This window comes from Lithobates pipiens, unplaced genomic scaffold, assembly GCF_037356315.1.
Source record: "Lithobates pipiens isolate NorthernLeopardFrog02 unplaced genomic scaffold, aLitPip1_a1.2 Scaffold_23, whole genome shotgun sequence".
In the NCBI taxonomy this organism is placed as follows: Eukaryota; Metazoa; Chordata; class Amphibia; order Anura; family Ranidae; genus Lithobates; species Lithobates pipiens.
The window spans coordinates 209,163,025-209,171,614 of record NW_027507785.1 but is presented as its reverse complement, the minus strand read 5'-3'; the positions used below and the strand labels follow the sequence as shown (position 1 = coordinate 209,171,614).

At 41.4% G+C, this 8,590-nt stretch overlaps 1 long non-coding RNA gene across 1 annotated transcript; it reads right to left on the bottom strand.

Annotated features, from left to right (window-relative positions):
- Nucleotides 1-4,254: 4,254 nt before the first annotated feature.
- Nucleotides 4,255-8,261, bottom strand: LOC143927019 (uncharacterized). Its single transcript, XR_013262208.1, has 4 exons — nucleotides 8,031-8,261; nucleotides 5,155-5,315; nucleotides 4,483-4,562; nucleotides 4,255-4,366 (listed from the first exon to the last, which is right to left on the bottom strand). It is a non-coding gene; the product is annotated as an uncharacterized LOC143927019 (long non-coding RNA).
- Between the last annotated feature and the right edge of the window lie 329 nt (nucleotides 8,262-8,590).

Below are 8,590 nucleotides of genomic sequence, written 5' to 3'. Positions count from 1 at the left end.
GTCAGAAAATCCGATCGTACTTAACGTGATTATGTTATTTCGTTAGGACGGGACTACGTTCAGGCTAGTAGCCAATAGCTTTGGTCTAGGAATTTGATCTGAGCATGCACGACACTTTGTCCGATCGGAATTATCTACACATGATCGGACAAAGTCCGATTGGATCATGTTGTCGGAAAATTTTATAGCCCAGCCCTTGTACACACGGTCGGACATTCCGATGGACAATGTCCGATAGGACCGTGTTGTCGGATAATCCAACAGTGTGTGGGCTCCATCGGACTGTTTCCGTTGGAGTATCTGACGGACCAAGTTTTCCAGCTGGGCTATAAAATTTTCTGACAACATGATCTGATCGGACTTTGTCCGATCATGTGTAGAGAGTTCCGATCAGACAAAGTGCCACACATGCTCAGATCAAATTCCTAGACCAAAGCTATTTGTGAACGTAGTCCCGTCCAAACGAAATAACGTCATCACGTTAAGTACGATCGGATTTTCTGACAACTTTGTCCGACTGTGTGTATGCAACAGTTTCGGACAAAATCCGACGGATTTGGTTGTCGGAATGTCCGACCGTGTGTACAAGGGCTAAGAGTGAAACTTGAAAATTTTTAACCACTTGAGATCCGCGCTATAGCCAAATGACGGCTACAGCGCGGATCTCCTTTGCCGGGACTACGTCTATTGACGTCGTCCCGTGCGCGCGCGGCGCGCTCTGTGATCGGCGAGTCCATGAGACTCGCCTGATCACCGATCCGTGCAAGGGGTCGATCCTGACCCCTTATCACGTGATCAGCTGTCAGCCAATGACATGTGATATAACGGAGCCGGTAAAAAAAAAGCCGATCACGGCCAGCCCTGCTAGTGCCCACCTGCCCCCTGCCAGTGCCCACCTGCCCCCTGCAGTGCCAAATGTTTAAAAAGTAAGTGCCCCCTGTCAGTGCCACCCAGCAGTGCCCACAGTGCCACCCAGCAGTGCCACCCAGCAGTGCCACCCAGCAGTGCCCACAGTGCCACCCAGTAGTGCCACCCACAGTGCCACCCAGCAGTGCCCACAATCTGCCTCAAAGGTGCTGCACCCCAGTGCCACTTATCCGTGCCCATCAGTGTCATCTACCAGTGCCCAGCAGTGCTGCCCATCAGTGCCCAGCAGTGCCACCTATCAGAGCCACCTATCAATGCCACCTATCAGTGCCCATCAGTCCCATCTATCAGTGGTACCTATCAGTGCCCATCCGTGCCACCCATCTGTGCCACCCATCTGTGCCCATCTTTGCCCATCAGTGCCGCCTTATCTGTGCCCATCCGTGCCGCCCTATTTGTGCCTATTAGTGCCGCCTTAACTATGCCTATCAGTGCCCACCAGTGCAGCCTATCAGTGCCCACCAATGTAGCCTATCAGTGCCCACCAATGCAGCCCATCAGTGCCCACCAGTGCAGCCTATCAGTGCCGCCTAATCAGCGCACTTCAATGAAGGAGAAAAATTACCCGTTTGCAAAATTTTATAACAAACTATTAAACATGATTTTTTTTTTTTGCATATTTTTTTGTTTGTTTAGCAAAAAATAAAACTCTGAGCTGTAACTAAATACCACCAAAAGAAAGCTCTATTTGTGGGAAAAAAATGATAAAAATTTCATTTGGGTACAGTGTTGTATGCCCGCGCAATTGTCATTCAAAGTGCATCAGCGCTGAAAGCTGAAAATTGGTCTGGGACTGAGGGGGGTTTAAGTGCCCAGTAAGCAAGTGGTTAAATAATGTATAGAGTCTAGGAAAGCTAGAAACAGTATGTGTTAGAAATGTATTGATGACTGTACTCTCATTGGAAAACTCTCCCTAACAGAGGTTCTAAAACTTACCCACCCTATACAAAACTATCCAAATGAAGGTAGACCCTGTATTTGAATTTTACTATCCCCTATCTGCTAGAAAACCCCTCGCATTATGTAAAATCACTACTTAACAAGAAACATTAGCCATAAAGAAAAAAAAATGTTATTTAACTTAGACTCTGGCTTTTGGCCTGTTAAGCACATTAGGACATTTTTATTAATATACCAGCTCATTCCCTGCATATCTACCAATGTTAGTTTGCAGTGATATCCTATTTATACGAAATGTCTGCTTTTGCAAAAAGCTCACAATTGTGAACACTTTTCGAAACGCTTTTTAAATAGATTTTTGTGCTTTCACAGTGTTTTTGTACTTTGGTGTCCTCCATATCCAACTCAAATCCTCATGTGATTATATGAAGTTGTCACCACCACAGAAGACATTTACAGCAATCTACTTTTTTCAACTGTAGCATCATTCACACTCACATTCAAGTTTCAAGTGGCTACCCTTCACTGTAGTAGAATACACAGAATTCTATGTAAGTGTTATTTTTTTGAAGAGTTTTACATTATTTTGCAGCACTTCCTTTCCCCAGAGTATGAGGTTTAAAATAGATTGCATTATATGAAGGACCAGGGGAGGCTGAAGGAAAAGCAAAGAAAAATGTCACATCAAGCAGGACATCATGACTGTAGATGTATATTTTACGAGGTTCTCTCTTCATTTAAACACAAAGGATTATACTTAATAAAGTCTTTAACAGACATAAAAGTGAAATAATTGCTACAAGCAGGCATGTATATATCAGCCGTGAGTCTGGCCTCCGGTAGTGTAAAATTTACATCATATGAGCCTAAAGGCACAAAACCTCTATCACCATAAACCATTTGATATCTGTCAATCTCTCATACCATTTTTCTTTGTGGAAAACAACGGAAAAATTACACATATGATGTACAGGGAACAAAATGCATCAACCTTAGGGTGCCCCCCGGCAAAGCCCTGTTTTACCTTTTGATAAACTTTAGCCCTTGTCTTCATGATTCATAGGTTTCCCATTTTACAGTAATCTACTGCTGTGTATAATTGCACAGAATATTGAGAGAGTGGAAGGAATGCCAAGAGAATACTTCTCTGCCTCTCCTCCTATACCTATAGAGTACATCAAATTAACATTCAGGTGTAGTCCTTTGAATGAACACAGAGGACAAACTGAGTAAAAACATCTCATAAGTCCTCAAGGATCACATGTAAATGGGATATTTGTAAGCACAGAAGCTTTTTTTTTTTTTTTTTTTAAACTTGCATGTATTGTTCTGATATAAGAAGGAAAAGAACCTTATTTCCAGCGCCAACTTCCAATACATGCCATGAGTCAAGTTTTTTTACCTTGTCCATTGGACTTTAATTTCCTTAAAGTGTAACTCTGCTTTTGTTGAGAATGGAATTTTAATAAAAAAAAAATTAAGAGATCTAAAGAGATTTTGTAATTTTTCTCATTTTTAATCATGCATAACTGTACGCTTTAGCTGTCTTTGCATTTATTTCTTTGTGCATTAATTTTTCACAGAAATTTTTTTAAAAAAAAAATATGAATGTATCTCTTTTGTCCCCTAATCTAACCCAACCTTCTCTTCCAAAGGTCCATATTTATGTTGTTACAATGGCCATGGTTCTGCTGCTAGTGTACATCTGGTGGTTCAAGAATTCACTGCCCTGGCCATGCCTGCAAATTACAGCTCCATAAACTTCTATGGGGCTCTGCCCTGAGGCTGGAGATGAAGTCAGATGGTCCCATAGAAATCTAAGGGGCCATAACATGCAGACAGGCTAGGACAGTGAAGACTTGCATGGCTGGATGTAAACAAATAGTGAAACCGTGAGTGTTAGATTGAGGTAAGTATACATCTGTGGAGGGAGAGTGTGGGTAGGTTAGGTCAGGGAAAAGAGGCGAAAAGCTTATGTAAGCGGTGAAAAATTGCCATCTATTCCTGCCTCCCCTCACTTAAGCCTAGAACACATGGGCCAAATGCCGGGCGGCGTTGGCCAGTTCCATAGAAACCATCAGCCATTCGGCCTGTGTGTACTAGAGTCATTCTGACAGAAGCTGGCTGAACGGGCATGTCTCAGTTATAACCAAATGGTGGGTATAGCTTCAGGTTCAGATAGGACATTCATCAAACTTATAAAAGTACCATCATCCAAATTTGTAATTGTAGAATGCTAGAAGATGTGAAAGTGTCTGGGCAGTTGCTGATGCTGACCCCTAAGCATCCACATCTATAAGGATTTGGAATTGAATGGACTATCTCGGTACTTGATAGTGAATAACAAATGAAAAATAATAAAAAATATATAATATTTAATGAAGGAAATGTATAAATACAAACAATAAATCTTTAAAATCGTATACACCACAATTAAACAATGCTGCTGTCGGGTTCCCCCGTAGAGTTTTCTGTTGAAGAGGAGTATACAAAAATGCTCAACCGGTTTTGCTGCAAATCGTTTCTTCAGGAGGATAGTCTATAGAATAAATAATATCTTTGAGCAAAACATAATCAACAAAGCAAACATACATGTGAAAGAAAAATAACGAAACATTTTTTACAATCAAAATTAAACTAAGGAGAAAGGCTTACCCACACGGATGGAAGCAGCAGACAAAAGGACCCATCAAATTCCCCCAGTGGCAGGTATGGGGGATTGTACCTAATAGACTCTGATTGGAAGATAATGATGGAATTAGGAATTGTATTATAAAAAGGTTCAGGACACACACAGGTGTTACCAGGTGGCGAAGAAATGGACTGTGTGATACTATAAAGAGAGAAGGAGAAAAGAAGGGGAAAAGGAAAGGGGGAAGAAATGGCTAAGACAAGAAAATAGAATAGAATGAAAAAGATGAGAGGAAAGGGGAGATAGGGCAAACAGAGGGAATGGGAAAGGGGGGGTAAGGGAATAGAAGATGGAGGGGAAGGGAGATGGGGGGGAAGGAGAGGAGGAAAAAGAAGAAGGGGAACAGGTGGAGGGGGCATGGAAAAGGGGAAGGGGGGAGGAGAGAGGGGAGGGGGGGAAGGAAAAAAAGGGGAGGAGAGGAGGGGAGTAGAGGGGAGGGGGGAAAAGTGGGGGGGGAAGAGGGAGGGGGAGGGGAAAGGGGGGGAGAGAATAGCAAATAAAAATAGGGGAAAAAGCGGAAAAAGCGTGGAGAGGTATGATGGAAGGAAAAATAAGGAAAAGTGAGGAAAAGAAAATAAACCCATAGTCACCACCTTGTCCACCAGAGGATCTAAACTCCACTAAAAAACACTCACCAAGCTACTTCAGCTGGCCAACAAATTTGCATGGGCTGGGTGTAACAAAGGACAGCATGGATAAACCAGGGTATGGTGCGAGTAGCTCAAAAACGGTAATAATAGTGCAAGGTCCACTCAATAGCCAGAAGAGGAAAGGCGACCATGAATAGCACTGAGATCTGTAAAATACAGAAATATGGTAATAAAAAAAGTGTGCATGACTGCGCTCTACTGCGCATGTGCATGCAGAAAGAGCCAATAGGCAAAAAAAAAAAACACAGAACTCTGAAGAGGTCCTGGTCTCACACCGCTAAAGGGGGGGGAAGGACACTAACCTCTACCAGCAGCCGGCCGTCACATCAGCCCAGCGTGGAGAGTCTGTACTGCTCACAAGTGGTCTGAAAATGACCACTATATGAGCTCCCCGACCCTGCCGGCGTCAGTGCACACCGCCAAACAACGTCGTCTGACATCACAGGGTCAGCTCTCCCACACAGCGCAGGTGTACGATCTCGCACCACTGCGCATGTGCATGCGCAATCCTTCTTCCCATACTGAGCTCATACTTGTTATGGTGTTAAGTCTCATACACACAAACAGGTTTTCAAATTTCCCGCAAACAAATGTGTGTTGTCAGATTTACCCAGCGTGTGTACACAAGTCCATTGGACAAAAGTACAAAGTACAAATACGCATGCTCAGAAGCAAGGATGAGCCAGAAGCGGTCAGTCTTGTAAACTAGCATTCGTAATGGAGAATTCACATTCGAGACCTGGCAAATTATGAAATCTCGAAATGCAGCGCACAATTCTCTTCTTCTTTAATAGGATAATAATGAAGTTGCTTTGCTGGTGATACTGATGGAGTTATGGTAAACACATTTTCAAAGGCTTTTTTTTTCTAGTGATATCAAGAATAATATTATTGTGCTTTTTTTTTTTATTTGAGCAAGTTACAACAACACCATTATCCCATAGTTTTTTAACATCAAAGATACAACTATGTTGGTGTCCTTTGTTAGTTTTACATTGTATTTTTTTAAATGTAACTGCCTACTTCCAAACTGTCATTTAAAGTAAAACACATAGCCAAGTATGCTACACAATTTTTTTATTGTGCATTAAAAAAAGAAAACAAATAAACGTAGACATGCTATCTGCCAATAGAACTTAAACAAAAAGTGCATTCTATGCATCCAAAAATATACAAAATATACAAAAGCAAATCATTATTCAACCAAAAAAATAATGTCAAAGCAATAACTCCAAGGCCAATAATAAATAATATGTTATCTCCTGAGTCTCCAACATAGCTGGTTAAAGAACGACCATTCACAAATGAACTGAAAAGTGCGAAATGAAAAGTGCGAATCAACATTCACCAAACTTCTACTAACATGAAATTAGCAGAAGGAGCCCAAAGGGTGGCGCCAAAGAGCTGAAAAACAACTTAGTATGTCACTACGTTCATAATTATTGGCCAACAATTGTGTGGCCGTGTGTATGCAAGACAAGTTTGGGCCAACGCCCTTCAGAACAAATTTTCAAGGTTTTGTTGGCCAACAATCCGATCGTGTGTATGAGGCTTTAGTGTATCTGGTACATTGAAATTTTGGGTGGATATCACAATTTGGATTTATGCATGGGTGGAATAGATATTAACAAGCACCATCTCTTCATGGCTGAATGTTTTTTTGCACCCAAAAATACTCCACTTACCTGACAGCAGCAAAAATAAATGTACTGATCAGGTGCCTATACATACCTTTCTTTAACCATACAGGACTTTAACAGACCTGGACAATTTGATATGGAACTATTGACTTATTAGGCAAAAGCTAAGAGGTGGTGTGCTCCCTGCAACCTCTAACACCCTATTGGGCACTGCCGTTGAAAAGGAAGTTGAAGTATATGTTGGGGCAACCCTTAACTTTTGCAGAGAAAGAGGCATGTTATACCGCTCTTCATTTTAGGGGAACCATGGTGCTTTTGAAGCTAAAACAAGGTATGCAGGATTTATTTTACAGCTTTTTTTAGTAGAAATTGTTACTTTAAAAAATAAGAGGATTAATACATTACAGATATCTTTGCTATAGGTTACATGTACATGATAACAATATGAAAAGTAAAAAAAAAAATGACCATAAAAAGAAAACGGTCTTATTATAATCTTGTAATGCCGTGTACACAAGATCAGACTTTCCGGCAGAAAAGGTCTGACGGAATCATTCCGTTGGATATTACGATCGTGTGTGGGCTTCATCTGACTTTTTTCTTCAAAAATTCTGATGGACCTAGAAATAGAACATGTTTCAAATCTGTCCGGCGGAATCAATTTCTATTGGAAAAAACATTCTTCTGTATGCTGGTCTGACGGACCAAATACGACGCTAAGGCAGAAATTGGCTACTGGCTATTGAACTTCCTTTTCTAGTCCCGTCGTACATCAGCACGCTCGAAACGAATGGGCTTTGTGTGTTCGTGTGTGGGCAAGTCCGTTCGGTCGGAAGTCTGTCGGAACTCCGTCGAAAGTCCGTCGGGAAGACCGTCAGACCTTTTCTGCCGGAAAGTCTGGTCGTGTGTACGCGGCATAACAGATAATATGAGTTGACAGGCAGGTCAACCAGAAGGTTAAGGCACAGGTCAAACTTTTTTCCTTTTGTTTCCTATTGTTTCACAACTATTCTAGAGTACTTTATAGCTTTCATTAAGGCAAAAATTATTTTAGAAATGATCTGTTGCAGAAACACAAATGTATGTGTTCATTGCTTGGAAAAGACTCAGGACTTAAATTTATGGAGTGGGCTAAGAATGGCCTACATAACAGATGTCGAAATCCATTACTGCAGAAAAAAAAAAAATCTATTTCTCATATGTTAAGAATAACACTAGTACCTTAACACTGGATGAAAAAGAAGAGTTAGATTCAGATGTGAGCCATGCAGTCCTTTGGAATTTGAGTTCCACTGTGCTGTTTAAATTAATATCATCGTCCTCCTTTTCCTGCTTTCTTTTGCACATAAGTAAAGTAATTTGTGCTGGGCCATATGTAAGAAAGGAGCTCTCACAAAGTGTTCTTTGGTCTTTAGGAAGCATGTGTGCATGAGAGTTCACTCTTCCAGTATATTCCGGCTCCTCCACAGAACTGTGTAGATGGACAGCTGTGCAAACACAAATGATATTCCAAACCAGGCTACAGATCCCAGCCTTCTATTACTATCCACCAGTGTACACCAATCAGTCACTTACAGCAAACTTTTACACTTATTTAGAAACAATGCTTCCAAACACCTCTGTCCTTTTCTTTTAAGCTATTTTCACACTGTAGCCTCGCTGCGTTAGAAATAAAGCACAGCTCGTTTTAGTGTCGATTTATTGCTGTATAAGCATCGCTTTTCGGCCGCTAGCTGGGCATTTTTAACCCCGGCTAGCAAGCGAAGAAAGGGTTAAAACCA